The 18,504-nt window shown below is 44.7% G+C and overlaps 1 protein-coding gene across 2 annotated transcripts in view; it reads left to right on the top strand.

Annotated features, from left to right (window-relative positions):
* Positions 1–18,504, top strand: part of DTX1 (deltex E3 ubiquitin ligase 1) — a 62,236-nt gene that overhangs the window by 2,398 nt on the left and 41,334 nt on the right. The window lies entirely within an intron of this gene.

Genomic DNA, 18,504 nt, shown 5'->3' with positions numbered 1-18,504 from the left:
CTCAGCCCCTCCACTTTGAGGTTGGCTAAGGGGCAGGTAGGTAGGTGGGGTGGTGGATATAGTGCTGCACCTTAGAATCAGGAAGACCTGAGTTCAAATGCAGCCTCATATGCTTACTAGCTTAGTGACCCTGGGCAAATCACTTTTACCTCTACCTCAGTTTTCTCAGCTGGAAAATGGGTGTACCAATAGCACCTACCTCCCAGCATGGGTGTGAGGATCAAATGAGATTTTTGTAAAGCTCTCAGCACAGTACCTGGCACATAGTAATGTTAAATAAATACCTATTCTCTTCTACCCCTCAAGGCCTTACTCACATAGGTGTGATTGAAGCAGCATGGATAGAATGGTAGACCTGGTGTCAGGAAGACCCAACTTCAAATCCTACCTCAGATAGTTAACATATCAGCAGAATGACCCTAGACAAGTCACTTAAACCCTCTCTTAGCCTCAATTTCCTCATCTGCCAAAGGGACAAAAAATGGACTTAGGAGTAGGGTCAAATGAACTAACACAGGTAAATGTTTCATAAATCTTTTGCAGATGATGGCCATTACTGACGCTATTATTAATTCATGAGAGCCAACTGAGCTGTAGGGTTGAGTGTGAGCCCCACCAATCATACTTTTCAGATCATCAGTCTGTAGCTACAAGGGTATTTAGGTCACTGAGTCTAACTCTTTTGTTTTACAGATTGGGAAACTGAGAACAGAAATGACTTGCCCCAAGGTCATACAGGCAATAAGTGACAGGTTCCGGTTCAAACTCACATTCCCTGATGACAAGGTCAACAATCTTTCCACTGTACTATCCTGCCTCTCCCCTTTACTGTCCAGGTGTCCTTGGGCAAGTCATTTCTGGCCTCTGTTTCCCAATCTGTAAAATTGGAATCTAAATACCTGTAGTCCTTCCTTCACAGAGTGGTTATAATTAGCCTACAAGGGCTCTTTGTAATCCATAAAGGTTTACCTTTCAGATTTACCTTTGTAACTCTTAAACCTTTGCAAATTGTCAGACAAATGCAATCTTAATACTTCTGTTTATATTTGAGGGTTGTAGATTTTTCTAGTTTGTACATTATTCTTTGCGGGGCAGAACCAGGGAGCTAAATTCCTGAGTTTCCCTGGGTTTCCGGCTTGTTTTATTGAGTGGGGGTCAGAGTAGAGCTATCAGGCCACCCTAAGAGAGATGATGGTCATCCACCCCCAACCTTGAGACTGCCCAGGACTGTCAGGCGAGAGTGTGTCTGTGTGGGGTACATCATGGTGAAGAGCAGGCCTAGGTTTGGGCAGATGTCCAAGGTGTTCTCTGACTTTCTTCTCTTCCCCTTGGCCCCTGCAGTTCTTGTTTACCGCAACTCTCCCCAGGAGGAAGAGTGATCCCTGGGATTGTAGAGCTCTCGCCTCTGAGGACATTGAGTCTGGGGTTCCCTGGACTGTAACTGGGATTGTGGAAGGGGATGGGACCACAGGGAAGAGAGGAAGACGGTGAAAGTGCTAGACTCCAAATGCTTAGCAAAGATCAGAAGTGGAATTCCCACCCAGAATGTTGTCATGTGCTGGGTTGAGCCTTGCAGCCCAGGGGACATGAAAAATAGAAGATTTGGAGCTGGGCGGGGATAGTTGAGACCCTTTTTGGATATGTACTGGATGCCTTTGGCATGCTCTGGGGAAACCTATGGATCCCATCTGAGAATCATGTTGTTAAATGTATAAGATGAAATACAGAGAATTACAATTAGATTGAAGTACGGCAATCAAAATGTTTTCTTTTAAATTCAGTGACCCTAGGTTAAGCCCCCTTGGATCTAATCCAGGCTCCTAAGGTTAAAGATGGGAACACTGAGTGCCAGAGAAGTAAAGTGACCAATCCAAAGTCACACACAGACAGCTTCTCTAAGAAATAGACCCTAGATCTTCTGGTGCCAAATCCAGCTCCATTCACATAAGAGGGCTTGAGAAATGTATTTGGGGTGGTGTAGAGGCAGCTACATGAGAGGAGTGACAAAGATGTTACCCGTGGATCCTGAGGACATGGATTTTCATCCTGGCTTTATTGTTCTCTGTCTGCTACTTTTGGGCAAGCCATTTTAACTCCTCCGGGTCTCAGTTTCCTCCTCTGTAAAAACAAGAGATCCAGGTTAGATAGCCTCTGTGGTCCCTTCCAATTCTAACCAGAGATCTTTGAGGATGGGCTGAAAAGATGAGACCTCGGCTTCCGAGAAGGATGAAGGCTGAGAGAACTCAAGACGGGGAACCCCCAATTCACAAAGGGGAGCACAGAGAGAGGAAATATGGCCCAAGTGTTGGCTGGATGAAGAATGTTGTGCTTGTAGACTGGCAGAGGAGGGGGTGGTGTTAGGACAAATCAACAGATGTCCTATTTTACACAGCAGGGAGGAAACATGTAGAACCTTTGACCCCATGTTGTTGTTTAGTTATTTTTCTGGTGTTTCTGATTCTTCATGACCCCATCTGGGGTTTTCTTGGCAAAGATACCAGAGTGGTTTGCCATTTCCTTCTCTAGCTTGTTTTACAGATGAAGAAACTGAAGTAAACAGGGTGAAGTGACTTGCCCAGGGTCACATAGCTAGCAAGTGTCTGAGGTCAGATTTGAATTCAAGTCTTCCTGATTCCAGCCTTGGTGCTCTATCCACTATGCCACTTATCTGACCCCCTAGGGAGGGCATAAGATGAACTTGAGACATCTACTGGCTGTCATGTCTGTGGATGAGTACCCATGTGTATCTTAGCAAACATGTGCATAGGAGGACTGCTATACATAGTATTAAGCCTCTATAAAGGGTTATGGAGGGAGCTAGGAGTAGTACTCACCCTCCTTTACTCCTCCAAGACATCCCTTACTGCCCCTGGCTGACCCAGGCTGGGCACTATCCAGGGTAACATTGCCGATAGATGGAGGAAACCAAGAAATACCTTCTCCCAGTTACATTATCCACCCTATCTCACAGAGAGGAAACTGAGGCCCTGACAGAGAGCTAAGTACTGCCCCTCTAATATCCATGTGTATTTGAGGTGTAGGGAGGAAACCCCACATGTAGGGGGACATGTTGGGGCAGGTTTCTTCCTTAGCATTGTCAAGAGTGGGAGCTCAGATATTTTACTAAGCTGGTAGGACCCCAGCTGTGTTTGGTTCTCAGGAGCAGGGGATGCCAGGGAAGGGCAAAGTTGTGCCTTCTTCCCTCTCCTCCCCATGATCCCTCAAACTGTTCAGGGTCCTCAGTGCAGTACCCCAAGCAGAGCCACCCATTCTCATCTCAAATCTTTGTCCACCTGGCTCCCTTACAAAGTTAACTGCTCTGTAAGAGTGATAAGCTAGCCCTAGCTAAGATGTTAAAAAAGAAAATGATGAAGGTGTAAACCAACTTTTCAGAGGGATGGGCATTGCAGCAAGGGAAATAGTTAGGGGGACATAGACCCTAAAGACCCAGGAATTATTGTCTGATGATAAAATTTCGGTCACTGCACAAGACATCAAGGGGAACGTTCGGGGGAGAGAGACATGCACCTTGGGTTTGGTAGATAAATGCCTGCTCTTTCTGCACATAAAGCCAGTTCATATATGACTTTCGACCTGAAACTTTGCATCTGTTCCCTGAAGCAGGAAAGACTGAAGAAAGAGGAGGAGGGCCCTTTCTGGTAGTAGCTGTATAGAGGATCCACTCTTTTCCTATCTTCTACCCCCCCTGAATTTTGTTTTATTGAGTATCTTGTAAGCCTTACCCCTACCCTTCTAATCCCTTCTAGACCAGGCTATTCACACATCTACTATCTGTTTTCAGGAAAGGAGGGAAAGCACACACACACACACACACACACACACACACACACACACACACACACACACACACACACACACACTCATACAACCTAGGTCTGGGACCCCGCCAAGCTCCCCAGCAAGGGAGATCTGGAAACCAACCAGGCTTGGCAGGGGGTCCAGGGAGGGGTCCAGAGTCCTGGAAGGAAGCTGCCATAGCTTCCAACTCACACCCTCCCATGAAGCAAGAATGTGAGGAAGTGGACCCCCTTCCCCTTTGTCAAGGGCAAGAGGTGATGTGATAGAAAGAGGCCTGGTCTGAGAGGTAGGAGATGTGGATTCAAATCCTGACTCTTGTCATTAAGCCACACTTTAGCCAAGTGAATTCCAGTTTCTACCTCTGAAATGAGTGGGGTGGATTGAATGTATCTAAGGCCAATCTTGCCTCTAATCCACGGAGGATCTCTCAGGTCCTGTTCTTCTCTTAGGATTTACAATCCTGGAAAAGCAAAGCAATATGGAAGCCTAGAGGGCCCCCCTCCTTTTATGCCTTCACCCGCACTTACATTTGCTGTATATTAGAGCTGGCAGACAGAGGCCATCTGACCCCACTGCCTCATTTCACAAATGAGGAAATCCAGATCCAGAGAGCAAAAGGGACCTTCCCCTTGGTTAGGGCATGGGTCCTTGGACAAGGTGAATACTCTGCAGTCATCACTGATCCCAAGTCAATTGAGGTGCCCAGATTAGAACCCAGGTCTCTTCACTCACAAACAAAGGCTCTTTCCATTGCACCACACTGCCTGCCAGGGTGATGGGAAGTAGCCCTAGCTTCATTGTGCTCCAGGGTCATGTGCCCCTCCCCATACACATGTGTGCTGAATTATAAACTCAGGCAGACACATCCAGGTGTGTACTGAGATACATATTCACACGTGTGCCAATAATTCTCATTACTCTTTATAAACAGCTTTCCAAAGACATGGCCAGTGCTAGTATTGCTGTATCTTTTGTCCTTTGGGGATGGGTCTTTGGGTTTTATTGGCATGAGACCTTCCACTGAGGAAATTCTCTCTACCAATGCAGGTCTGCACTTTTTTTTGCATCTTGTGAGTTATCCAGATCAATGAGAGGTCAATGACTCACTCAGGGTGACACGGCAAGTGCCTGTCAGATGGAGGACTTTAGCAATCAGGTCTTGCTGCCTTTCTTATGGCTGAGTAAATAGAAGCCAATAGTTGTGCCCAAGATCACCCAGTTCCCCTGAATTCTGGGATATACATGTTGATTCACCTTTAAGAACACCAGCATGTGTTACTGAGGCAATCCATGACCATATCCATGAGGAGACAAGCATGCCCATCTGTTGAGTAACAGATTTATTTAATAGGGCCCTAGAGCACAGGGCCTGCAGGAGTGGGGTTTAGCTGCTCCCCCCCCCCAAGCCCCTGGGGTCAGGGTGTTTGTTCAGCTGGTGGCCCCAGGCCCTGGTGGCTCATCTGCCTCATCTACAGCTTGTTTTCACTGCTGCTGCAGGAAGACGGGTTTTGCTTTGAAATATTTCCCCAGGTCCTGGGTCAGGACCTGGGAGCCCAGTCTGGAAACAGCTTTCCCATGTGGAGGGAGAAAGAGAGAGGGAAGGAGGAAAGGAGGGAGGTGGGGGTAAGCTCTCTGACCCAGGTCATGGGATGGAAATGACAGATGAGGGTGGAGAGGAATGAAAGAGGGGCCCAGATCCAGGGCTAAGGGCAGAGAGGGCCACTTCCTTACCCCCTCAGTAACTGTTATGGTGGTATTGTTGTTATGTAATAGATAGTTGTGATATTATTAGTAATAATGAAACATTTTAAATAGCCTACTTTTTGAGGCTTGGCAGGCAGGCTGATTCCCTGCCCTCCCTCTGCCTGCTGGAGCAGCGCCCTCCCTGTGAGGCTATGTGACTCTCCCACCTGTGGGAAGTGGAGTCTTAGTTGTTAGTGTTTGGATTTCCTCACTTGTGGGAACGTGGACCTCCCCTGTGGCTTTATTGCATAAGTTCTGAGGAGCATGGTAAACATCCATGGGTGGATGAAGTTGATCCCAAGGGACTCAGTTTCCCAGTGTTAATGGGATGCCTCCCTGATTCCCATCTGGGAATGGGACAGACATACCCAGTCTCTTTCCAGTTGGACTTTCTTGTTTCCTCACTTTATAGGGCTTCCTACAATCTAACAGTATGACCATGGGTAAGATACAGCCTCTCTGAGATTCAGGCTTCTCATCTATCCAATGGGATTAATATATGGCACCTAGCTCACAGGGTTGTTTTGAGAATAAGATGAGCTCATCCCAATGTGACAAAAGGGATAGAAAGCAGATGTGACCAGAGCTGTTGGCCAATATTGATCAACCAATAACAAATGGTTGATGGCCTCCCCGTGGATTTAAGCCACTTTTCTGGTCTTTACCTTCTTAGTGCCGGTACTCAAGCTATCTACTAAAAATATGTTTTTAAACCAACAAAAGGGAAAAAACAGCAACCCACACACCCCAAAAACCCAACCAGGTGCTTATTTGCATAGTATTAGTTTATGAAAGAGGTCTTACTCATTCCCCCTCAAAGCCTCCCACTCCTGCCTCTCAGCCTTTGTGGGGTCAGTTTGGAGAACTGCCAGTGTTGGCAGGAGCCCTGAAGAACTATCCAGGGACTGTACATGGACAAGAGTCAGTGGAGAGTAAAGGAGAAGCCCACTGAAGCCCAGTGTGTGCTATCTGGAGGTGAGGATGGAGACTCAACATCCTCTCCTTCCCTCTGAACCAGCTCCCCCTACTCAGGCTAGAGGAAGAAAAGTCAATGAGACATTGTCCTAAGAATGTTATAAGAGCAGGGAGAGGCCTTAGAACAGGGGATGTCAGGGCTGAGAGGGGCCTTAGAGCAGGGGATGTCAGGGCTGGGAGGGGTCTTAGAATAGGGAATGTCAGAGTTGGGTGGGGATTCTTAAGACTTCTGTATATCAGGGATTGATGAACACTTGAAGACCACCTAGTCCAAACCACTTATTATATAGAGGTAACAAATGGTTGTTGACTTTTCCAAGGTCACTCAGTGAATGAGGGACAGAGCTGGGATTAGTATTCCTGGTTCCAATAAAGTAAGGCTGGAACAAAGTACTTTCATTCCTGGGGAGTGACAGAACAAATGAGATGGATATGGGCTGGAGCACCGGGAGGCAAAAAGCTGAGCTACTGGAGAGTCAGTCAGTCAGTAAGCAGAGCAGGGACCAAGATGGCCCCAGTAGACAATTAAACTCTTGAGGGAAAGCCAACATGGCTACAGGAGATCCCCTTACCCCAGCAGGCTCCAGGGCTTACGGCCACTTCAAAGGCCAACCCAGCCAGGTGTGATTCCAGATGAAGTCAGTCCAACTCAGTACGTTAAAACTAAGATACAGTGGGCCAAAAGAGGTTGGCAAGACTGGCGTTGGGGTTGGTGTAAGGAATGATGGTATGGTACCTGCTGGGAAATACCTCTCATGTTAGGTAGGAGACAGATAGCGTGGTGTTTAGAGCGCTAGGTCTAGAGTCAAGATGATTTGAATTCAAATTCAGCCTCAGACACTTACTAGCTATGTGACTCTGAGTAAGTGAGTAAACCTCTGAGTGCTACAGTTTCCTCAGCTGTAAAATAATGGTAATAACAGCACCTGCCTCCCAGAGTGGTTCTGAGGATGCAATGAGATAGTTTTAAAGTGCTTAGCAGACTGTCTAGTATATAGTAGGTGCTTGATAAATGCTTGTGTCCTTCCTTTAAGATGTTGAAGTTTCACTGTTTAGGATTCATTCTTTTGTATGTTTCTGTCGATAAGAGTTCCCCACTGAAATATATACATGCCTTAGGAGGGATCGCCCCATATTCAATTACCAGCCATTAACATCTTAGTGTAGATTAGTTGACTGGGAGCTGAAAACAAGACCTTGCAGGATTGGCACCAGAAAAGGTTACTGAGGGAGGGGGGACAGAAAAGGGAGGTCGAGGGATTAAGTACTGGAAGTGACCTTAGAGTCGATAAAATCTGATCCTTGCACTTTACAGATGTGAGAAACTGAGGCTCAGAGAGCTTGGGCAATTTGACCAAAGTCTCACAGATAGAAAATAAGTAACAGACTCAGGATTGGGACCCAGAACTACAAATCCAGTTTACTTTCCACTGCATCACTCTAAGAGGAAGATGTACCTTGGAAGAAAAAAGAGCTCAGGACTGGGAGCCTGGAGACCTGGATTATAGAATTCACTCTACAACTATTATAGGACCTTGGGGAATTACTTCTCCTTCTGTAAAGGACAGGGAGGGGGGGAACAAGTTCATCTCTGACACCACTCTCAGCTCTGACATTCCCAGTTCTAAGAGCCCTCCCATCTCTGACAGTCCATGTTCTAAGATCTCTCCCAGCTCTGACATTCCCTGTTCTAAGAGCCCTCCCAGCTCTGACATTCCGTGTTCTAAGATCTCTCCCAGCTCTGATATAATATCACCTTTGCCACTGACCTGCTGTCAACCTTGGACAAGTCAATTGCTTACTCTCAGTTTCCTCATCTGTAAAATGGGGATATAATAACAGCACTTTCCTTGAAGGGCTCTTATGAGACTCAGGTGAGCTCTTGGTTTAGGACATTGTATAAATGAAAACTGCTGCTGTTCCTCTAAGCCCTTGAGAGGCTGAGGCCCTGAGAGTGGGAAGCCTTCATCAAAGGTCATTGAAATCCTTCCTTTATGCAGGGCATGCTGATAAGTGCTGAAGGTACAAAGGAAAAAGGGAAACAGTCCCTGCCTTTAAAGACCTTACATTCTATTAGAGACAACTTGTACATGTATTTGTGTGTGTATGTGCGTATGTATAGACATAGATGTGTGTGAATGCACCCACACAATACTTACAAACTAGGCACTAGCAGCTAGAAGGGGTGGTGTGAGGAGAACCAGGAAGGACCTCTTGAAGAAGATAGACCTGGAGATGATTCTTCAAAAAAACCAGGGATTCCATGGGGTGGAAATGAGGAGAGAGAGCATTGAAAGCAAACCATTAAAGACAGGGGATGCATCTTGGAGAGTGAAAAATAACTGCAGACCAGTATGGCTAAGTCAGTGGTTCTTAAAGTGTGATCTGGGGCCCCCTGGAGGTCCCAAGGCCCTTTCAGGGAGCTCCATGAGGCCAAAACTACATTCACAAAATACTAAGATGGTTTAAGTCCTAATACACTAAATGTCAGTAGACAAAACCTACGTTAACAAAAGTTCTTAGAGGTTCCACAGTAATTTTGAAGAGTATAGAGAGGTGCTGAGTCCAAAAAGTTTGAGAACCCCTGGGCTAGATCATAGAAGAAAATAGTAAAATGGATGAAAAGGTTGAAACAAATGCCAAACAGAAGTTTATATTTTGATCCTAGAAGTAATAGGAAAACACTGGAGTCTACTAGAAGTTAGGCTGTTAGTAAATACTTAGCCTATGTGCTGGTCATTGTGCTAAGGTCTGGGGATGCAAAGAAAGGAGAAAGACAGTTCCTGACCTTAGGGTCTAATGGGAGGGGAGCTACACAACTGTGTAGCTATAGATCCAATAAATTGGAGTTAATCAACAGAGGTGAGGCACTGGTAGCATTTAGGAAAACAGGGAAAGTCTTGTAAAAGATAAGATTTTACGGATTGCTTTTACCATTTCAGGGAAAGGGGATGAGAGGGAGGGAGAGAGGGATAGAATTTGGAACTCAAAACTTTTTTTCTTATTTAATAGTATTTTATTTTTTCCAATTACATGTAAAGGTAGTTTTCAACATTCATTTTTATAAGATTTTAAGTTCCAATTTTTCTCCCTCCTTCCCTCTCCTCCCCCCTTCCCAAGATGGCAAGCAGTCCGGAACTCAAAACTTTTTTAAAAAATGTTTAAAATTGTTCCAACATATAATTGGGAAAAAACAAAACATAAAAAAAGACGATAGAATTTTAGCTGAGATTTGAAGGAGAGAAAGGAACGGAGATGAAGAAGGAATTAGAATTCCAAGAATGAGGGGCTAACCACTAAAAATGTCCATAATTGGGAGTTAGAGTGGCTTGAGTTCCAGGAACATCAAGGAAGCCAGTGTCACTGGGTTACTGAGTCCATGGGGCTTAGTAAGGGGAAGCCTGGAAGGGTAGGAAGGGGGAAAATTGTAAGGAATTTTGAACAATGGAAGATTTTTTTCTAGAGGGCGAAATATTCAGACCTCTGCTCATGGAAAATGGCTTTGGGAGGCTTGAGCCAGGGGGACCACTTACTTATTATGATGGCTGTTACCATAGTCCAGGTGACAGATGATAAAGGTCTGAAATAGGGTGGTGTCTATGTGAGTGGAGTGAAAGGGACAGATAGGAGAGATGCTTTAGAATAAAATCAGCAAGATATGACAATGGATTGCATAAGTTCGATGAGTGAGAGGGAAGAGTTAAGGATAAAGCCAACATTGTGTACCCATTAGGCCAAAAAGATGGCGGTTCTCTTGTGGCCTACTCGTTAAGGGAGAAGAAGGAACAAGAACTTGGACTCTTACCTCCTGAGTCATTTGCCTTTTCCTCCATCCACCTTCCCCTTGCTCTGGCTTTGTGAACAACGAGCCTATGCCCTCCCTTTGACCTGGACACTGTGGCAGCTTGAACATTCACTTCTGTTAGAGCCCTGGTCTGGGCACTGTAAGGTTATAGAATAATAGGATTATAAGCTTAAAGATGAAAGGGACCTTTGCAGGTGTTTAGTTCAGCCCCTTTCTTTTTCTGATGAGGAAACCGAGACTTGACTTGCCTAAAGTTAGACACATAGAAGAGGACCAAGTCAAAATTTGAATCCAGATCCTTTGACTTCCCCTTTAGGGCAAGAGCTCTTAACTTGGAGTTTGTGAATTTGATTTTTTTTGTTTTATTTCAATGTATTTGGTTTCCTTTGTGGTTCTATGTATTTTATTTTATGCATTTAAAAATATGGTTCTGAGAAATGGTCCATAGTTTTCATCAGACTGTTCAAAAAAGATTAAGAACCCCTTTTTATAGGGAGATGAAGATTGGGGAAAAAGAAATAGAACCTGTCAGTGTCGGGGGGGACTCCCTTTCTGGTGGGAACATTAGAACCCAGCTCCCAGCTCAATCATCCATCTGTCAGTCCAGCCTTGGGGTCAGCCTACCAATAGTCTCTCTTGCTTCTATCATATTAAGGCCTGCACTATATTCTTCTTATCCCCTCTGGGAGGCACAGATATGTTATTATACCCATAGAGAGTTGACCTGGAAGACAGAAAGAGGTGAGTTCAAATCTCATGTCTGAGGCACACTGGCTCTGGGACTCTCAGCAAGTAGGTATCTCAGTGGATATAGCTCTGGACTCAGAGTTAGGAAGACCTGAGTTCAAATCTGACCTCAGACACTTACTAGTTGTATGACCCTGAGCAAGTCACTTCTTATCTGCCTCAGTTTCCTTATCTGTAAAATAGGGCTTAATAATAGCAGCAACCTCCAAGGGCTGTTATAAGGAACCAATGAGATATTTGCAAACCACTGAAAAAATACTAGTTGTTGTTATATTATTATTATTAAACTTCTTTAAAATTATAAGTTGCAGAAAAGCTATTGACTGTGTTGGTAGGATTTCCTCACCTGAAAATCCCTGTACTAATGAAAACATTGGTTTAGACTTTATCTTTTTATTAAGTAATTGAAGGGAGGCAACATGATGCAGAGAAAAGAATGTAGTCAGAGGACCTGAGGTTGAATCCCAGGTCTACCACTTCCTACCTGTAGGTCCTTGGGTCCCTTCTCTAGGCCTCAGTTTCACCCTTTGTAAAATGCTGGGATGCATAGGTGGTGTGAGGATTGGACTACATGGTCTCAAGGTTCTTCACCACCCTGGGCACTCTCCTCTGAGTGTTCTCCAGCTCTCTGCCCTTCCTAAATGAACTGAGCCCAGTTCTCCAGATGTGTCTAACTGATCAAGGCCAAGTGCTGCAGAATTAATAACCTTCCTCATCCTGCATGCTCTGCTTACCTCAGTCTTTTTTTTAATTGAAGCATTTTGTGTAACCTTCATGCTTCCCTTAAAGCTGCCTAAATATTAAAAACATTATACACTATGACCATTTTGGCTTCATATCAAGAATGCATAACTAGTGCAATGTAAGGAAGACAATATACATAACATACCATATTAATATCAGAAATAATTAAAACCACATGATTACATCAATAGGTGTTTAAAAGGCTTTTGACAAAATCCAGCACCCCATTCCATTAAAAACTCTAGAAAGCACAGAAATAGACTTTTCCTTAATTAACAATAAATAATAATCACCTAAAGCTATCTAAAACCAAGAGCAAACAGCATATGTAATAGTGAAAAGTAAGAAGCTTTTCCACTAAGATCAGAGGTAAAGCAAGAATGTATATTATCACCACTACTCTCTAACATGGTGCTAGAAATTGTAGTTACAGAAAAAAGACAAGAATAAGAAATCAATGGAATAAGTAAGGAGGAAATGGTTATTACTTTTTGAAGTAAATTGATACAATGGTTTATTTAGAAAACCTAAAAGAGTCAACTAAAACATTGATTGAAACAATAAGTTCAGCAAAGCTTTAGGACATAAAATAAATCATCAACATTCTGTATATTTCCATGAAAACTCGGCAGGAAGAGCTGGAAAAAGAAATTCCATCACAGAAGATATAAAATACTTGGGTGTCCATCTACTAGGACACACCCAGGCATTATGCGTATCCAACTATTTTTGCAGAAACAAAATCAATGCAGCTACACTTAAATGGGAAATAGCTAACTGAGAGGAAATCTTTTCAGTAAGTTTCTCTGATTGAGGTCTCATATCCAAGATGTAAAAAGGAACTGATTCAAATTTTACTAACAAGAACCATTCACCAACAGATAAATAATCAAGGGATATGAACAAGCAGTTTTCAAAGGAAGAAATTCAAGCTCAATCAATAAATGTTTATTAGGCGCCTACTATGTGCTAGATATTGTGCTATCAACAACCATATGAAAAAATGCTCCAAATCATTAATAACTGAAGAAATGCACATTAAAGCAACTGTGAGGTTCTACCCCGCCCCATCCATCAGACTAGCAAAAATGACAAAAAGGGAAAATCACAAATGTCAGAGGGGCAGTGGAAAAAGAGAAACACCAGGGCACTGTTGACAAGGCTGTAAGTTGGTCTAGTCATGTTGGAACTCTGACCAAAAAGTGACTAAAATGCACACACCTGAGCAATACTGCTACTATGTATATGCCCCAAAGACTCAAAAGAGGGAAAGGACTCATATGTACAAAAATATTTCTAAAAGTTCTTTTCATAGTATAAAAAACCCTTAAAACTAAAGGGGTATCCACTTATTGGGGAATAGCCAAGCAGATTATGACATATGGATGGAATGGAATTATTGGTCATAAAAAATTATAGGACGAACAGTTTCAGAAGACAATGGGGAGATGTCTTATGAATGGCTGCAAAGGGAAGGAAGCACAATGAGAACAACTTGGACAGTGACACCAACATTCAAGCTCCCTAATATTGTACAGTATTAGCTTTCAAGGATAGTATTGACTCGGAATGAGCTTGTATGCCACTAAGACATCCAGCTCTTTTTCTGATGAATGGTTACTTTGTCATAACTCAGTTGATCGCTTATCAAGAACCTTCTTTGTGTCATGCCTGGTGTGAGATGCTTCCCTAAAAATCCTGTTTGGGTAGCAGATCCCTGAGAATAATGTCACAGCAAAAATGAACATGGTTCACTGGGGTGGGGGGATGAGAAGGAGGAGTGGAATATTGAGGAGAAACAGACCTGTCTTAACTGACTAGTATGTAATGATACAAGCATACAAGCAGTAGGCAATAAAGTTACAGATCACAGGATCCTGGAATGATATAGATTTAGTTAGAAAAGAACCCTAGGAACACCTGAGTTCAAATCCACCCCCTGCATTTGATAGATGCGGAAGCTAAGGCACAGAAAAGTTAAGTGACTTTCCCAGGCTCATGTAGCTATTTGGTATTTGAGATAAAATTTGAACTCAGGTCTTTTCTGACTACAAAGCCAATGCCCTAAACAGTGTGGCAGGCTACCTCTCAAAACTGGGTGACACTATGTGACTCATGGATCCCCATGGTTCAGCTAACTAGGCATTGACCAAATCACCAAGTAGCAACTATTAGATCTAGGATTAATTGCATAGATTCCTAAGATTTCAAACCAGAAGGGATCTAAGATCATCAAACCAATCCCCAAACCCATTTAAAGAGGAGGAAATGGGAACTCAGAAAGGAAATGATTACTCTAAAGTCTCTAAGTAATAAGCCACCAAAGTGGGATTTGAATCCAGATCTTTTGACCTCAAGTCTGCTCCCTTTCTTACTATACCATACTTCCTCCAGGGTTCTCTCTGCCTGAGATAGCCCATAACTGGGGCACCCACAGCTGGGTAAGGCACACAAGAGGTGTGAGTGAGCTGTGTAGGTCTGGTCCCTTGGTACCTACTATACCATGGCATGTCATGGGGACTGGGATGACGCTTGCTCCTGCCTGCTGCCAGTCATCAAGCAGTCTCCCCAGGGGACTCTAGGCTTCACCAACCCAAACCAACCTCATTAATCACTGTCTTCAGCAGGAAAAAGGAGAGAGAAAGGAGAGGGGCAGGAGGAGGAGGAAGAGGAGGAGAAGATCGAAGGCACAAAGAATGTGGAGACAGCGTAGAAGGACGGTGGAGCTGGGGCCCACTGCATGGGAGGAGGAGCCCCTCTCTGCTGCTCACTGACTGGGAGACTATAGACAAGTTAGCATACTTTTCCAGACCTTGTAGGAAGTAAAGGTGGGAGTGACCTTCCAATTCATCCCCTTCATTTCGAAGAGGAGGAAACAGACTCCAGGAGGCCATGGAAATTGCCCAGATTCCAATCCCTGTTCATTATACTACCCTGCTTGGCACCTGGTATTCATTGACAGAAATAGATTTGAACTTGGATCCTGGAACTCCAAGATCAATGTCTTTCCACTGTCTCCTCAGCTGTAAAACCTGAAGGGGCTGATTCCTATATTTCTTTAAGTTCTAACTTTGGGACCATTTGCAGCCCCTATGCATGAATTATGGATCCCCCCTTCAAAAAAATAAGGTCCCTCTCCTCCCAGTAACATGGCTGGTAAGAATTAAAGTCTTTATTGGTTGTCACTCTTCACTCCTCAAGCAAGACTTGCCACCCTTCCTTAGCATCTCTCTTTACCAAAAGCTGATACAGAAGAGAGGAAATAGAACTTTGATGGATTGTGCCATATGGAACTCAGCAGTGCACCTTGAGGAGGAGCCCCAAGGGCAAGGTTAGCCACCCAGAGCTCTGAGCAGCCCCTGATAGGTTCACCCTGGAGGGCATCTTTCTCTTCTATTCCCTCACACTAGGCACCTCCTTCTTTTCTTCCTGACTCTCTACCCTTTCTCTCACCTTTCTCCCACTATAGTCTCCCTCCTCTCCTGCCTGTACATCAATCCTGCCCCTTGCCTAGCATTACAAGCTGAAATGATAGTAATTAGTATAATAACTAATAACATACAGGCCTTTAAGGTTTGCAAAGAGAAGCTTCATCAAACCGCCCAACCAAGAGGGTCAAGATCACAAAAGGTGAAGAGCCTTGGCCTAGTCAGGCCACATCCAAAGGGCCGTGTTCATTTCTGGACACCATATTTTAAGAAGAGGATTCTTCAACTGGAGAGTGACCTGAGGAGGTTCTTAAATCAGTGGTCTAAGAGGTTCATTTGAAGGAACTGAGGATGCTTAATGTGGAGATTTATGAGGTTCATGGTAGCTATCTTTAAGTATTTGAAAGGTCATCTTGTAAAAGAGAGATTATACAGCTCTGCTGGATATTGCCCCAGGAGCAATGGGTAGAGGTTGACTTAGTGACAGCTAGCCCAGCATAAAACCAGCTGCCTTGAGAGATGGGAAGTTCCCCATCCCTGAAGGTCTTCAAGCAGAAGCTGGAAGACCACTTGTTGGATTTATTGCAGAGGACTTGTTTGAGGCATTACTGTCTTCTTCAAAGGTGAGTTGAACTAGATAATATCTAGGGTCCTTTCCAGCTCTGGAATTCGGAGTTTCTGAGCTGAGATGAATGTGGTGATGGAGCTATGGGAAAGGGAGAAGTTAGAGTTCTGGGATGGGGAAGAGGATGTACTCAGATGATAATGCCAAAATGAGAGGGTGATGGAGATAGAATCGAGGATGGTAGGTCTATGAAAGAAAGAAGTGACTGATGTTATGGGGAAAGTGATAAGAGCTGAAATTGGACAGTGGTAGAGTTGGAATTGTGTTGAGGATAGAGTTGAGATGGGAAAGGAGATAGAGCTGTGGTATTGGGGGGCAATGGAGCTAGGATTGAGCAGTGATGGCGATGAGATTGTGTTAGTAATGGAACTTGGATAGGAAAAGGAGATAGGGCTATGATGGTGGAGGTGATGGAACCTGGGACAGGACCGTGTTGGAATCGGGATTGTGTTAGTAATGATAGAGCTTGGATAAGAAAAGGAGATAAGGTTGTGATGCTGGAGGTGATGGAGCCTGGGATAAGGCAGTGTTAGGATGAGGATTGTGCTGATGGGAGAAGTAATTGAGCTGGAGTTGTGGAAGTGATGGAAACTGGGTTAGGGCAGTGATGGAGCTGGTATTGGATGATCTCTCAAGCTCCATTCTAGCTCTGAACATTCTATACTCTGTGAACCTTCCAATCATTTCACCATTCCAGTTCCATCAACTATGACATGCACTGTTCTAAGACCCCTCCCAGCTTTGACATTCTCCATTCTAAGATCCCTCTCTCAGCTCTGAGCTTTGACATCCCTCCCAGCTCCAACAATCTACTTTCTAAGATCTGTCTGAGTTCTGACATTCTCTCCTCTAATGTCCCTTCCAGATTTGACTTTCTCTGTTCTAAGGCCCCTGTCAGCTTTGACAGTCTTAGTTCTAAAGTCCCTCCCACCTCTGAAATTTTCTTTTCTAAAGCCTTTCTCAGTTCTAACATTCTCCAGAGGGCATTCCAACCTGACATTCCCTGGCCCTCCTGGTTCTCTCATTCTCTGTTCTACATCCCTTTCTAGTCCTGACTTTCTTTGCTCTAAGACCCCTCACAGTGCTGACGTTTTATTCTATGCCCTTCCCCCAGCTCTGACATTCCCTATTCTGAGGCCCCTCCCATCTCTGACATTCTGTATTCTACTGCCCCATACGAACTATAATTTTATACACTAAACCCCTTCTCAGCCCTGGTTTTTGATGATTCAGTCTGACCACTTGACTGCCCACTCATTGAGAAGGCTCATTCCCTTTCCTACCCTTGCTTCCCCTGTGTGCTTCATTCGCTAGCTCATGGCTCCTACTTAAGAGAGCCCTGGGTCTCTCCTTCCCAGATGATCCTGCCCCTCCCCCCAACCTCTTCACCGACTCCCTTATTTTCATTCCTCCTTCCTCTGGGCTTCTGTGGCCCAGGGCCAGGGGAATCCACTGCATCTTGCCTTATTTCTCCAAGGGTGGCAGGTGGGTGAAAGGGGTGAAGAGGAAGGAGGCTGGCTCAGCCTTTCCTGATGGCAGAGGATGGCAGAGCTGGCGACTGTCCCTGGAAATGAATGCTCTTAAAATCCTAACAAAGAAAACGGCCGTCAGAGCAGCCAGGACTGTTATGGGGAAGAGTCTCCCAGAAGCTTTTCTGTGCTGGTGACGGGCAGAAGGGAGAGCGATTAGAGCATCAGGAGCTCTCTCTGTTCTGGGTACAGCTTGGGCAGCTCCTGTCCACTGGGATGCTGGCCCACTGTCCCCTGGGTAACCTGCCCAGGACAACTGGCCTGTCACTGCTTGGCAGGAGGAGGGCTGCTGTTGAAAATCTAGGGCAGCCCCAGATAGAAAGGACAGGAGAGAAAGGAGGATGGGATGGAAAGATCAGGAAAGGGAAAAAAGGCAGCACAGTCTCATGGCTCACTGACTCAGGATCAGGGGAATGGGTTGGCCATTGATCAATCATAGGGGCCTAGACCTAGAACCAGAAAGGACCTCAGAGGCCAGCTAGTGCAGTCCCCTCATTTTGCAGATAAGGAAACTGAGACTCAGGAAAGGGAAGTGACTTGCTCAATATTATACAGGTAGTAAGCATCAGAAATAGAATTTGAACCCAGGTCCTCTGACTCCAGGGCCAGAAATCTTTCCACTGTAGCACCCAGGTGAATGATGAGCACATCAGGGAAACAGAGGCCAAACAGAGTGGAGGTGTTTTTCTATGATAGCAAAGATAGAGGAGGAGGAAGGAGGAAAGAAGAAAAAAGGAAAAGGAGGGAAAGAGGAGAAGGAAGAAAAGAGAAAGGAGAGGGTGGTGATTTGGGGGAAGGGTTGAAGGTAAAGAGGAAGAGGAGGGAGAAGTGGGCAGGAGGAGATGGCAGAACAGAACAGAAGGAGGTGGCCAACCTTAGAGAAAGGGAAGGGGTCAAGGACAAAGGGATGAGATGAAGGGTCTGCTCTCTTTGAAGGAGGAGAGGTGGGGAAGGGGAAGAACGAGCTCCAATGAGTCAAAGTTCCCAGATTAAGTTGGGTTAGTATCAATTGTGGGAGACATTCTGTATGTCATGTGATTTCATGGCCGTAAAAAGCCCTAAGCAACCAAACCTTCCCCCCCCACACAC

Source organism: Notamacropus eugenii, chromosome 4, assembly GCF_028372415.1.
Source record: "Notamacropus eugenii isolate mMacEug1 chromosome 4, mMacEug1.pri_v2, whole genome shotgun sequence".
Classification (NCBI taxonomy): Eukaryota; Metazoa; Chordata; class Mammalia; order Diprotodontia; family Macropodidae; genus Notamacropus; species Notamacropus eugenii.
Note: the sequence above shows the minus strand (reverse complement) of the source record. Positions and strands in the feature narration are given on the sequence as shown.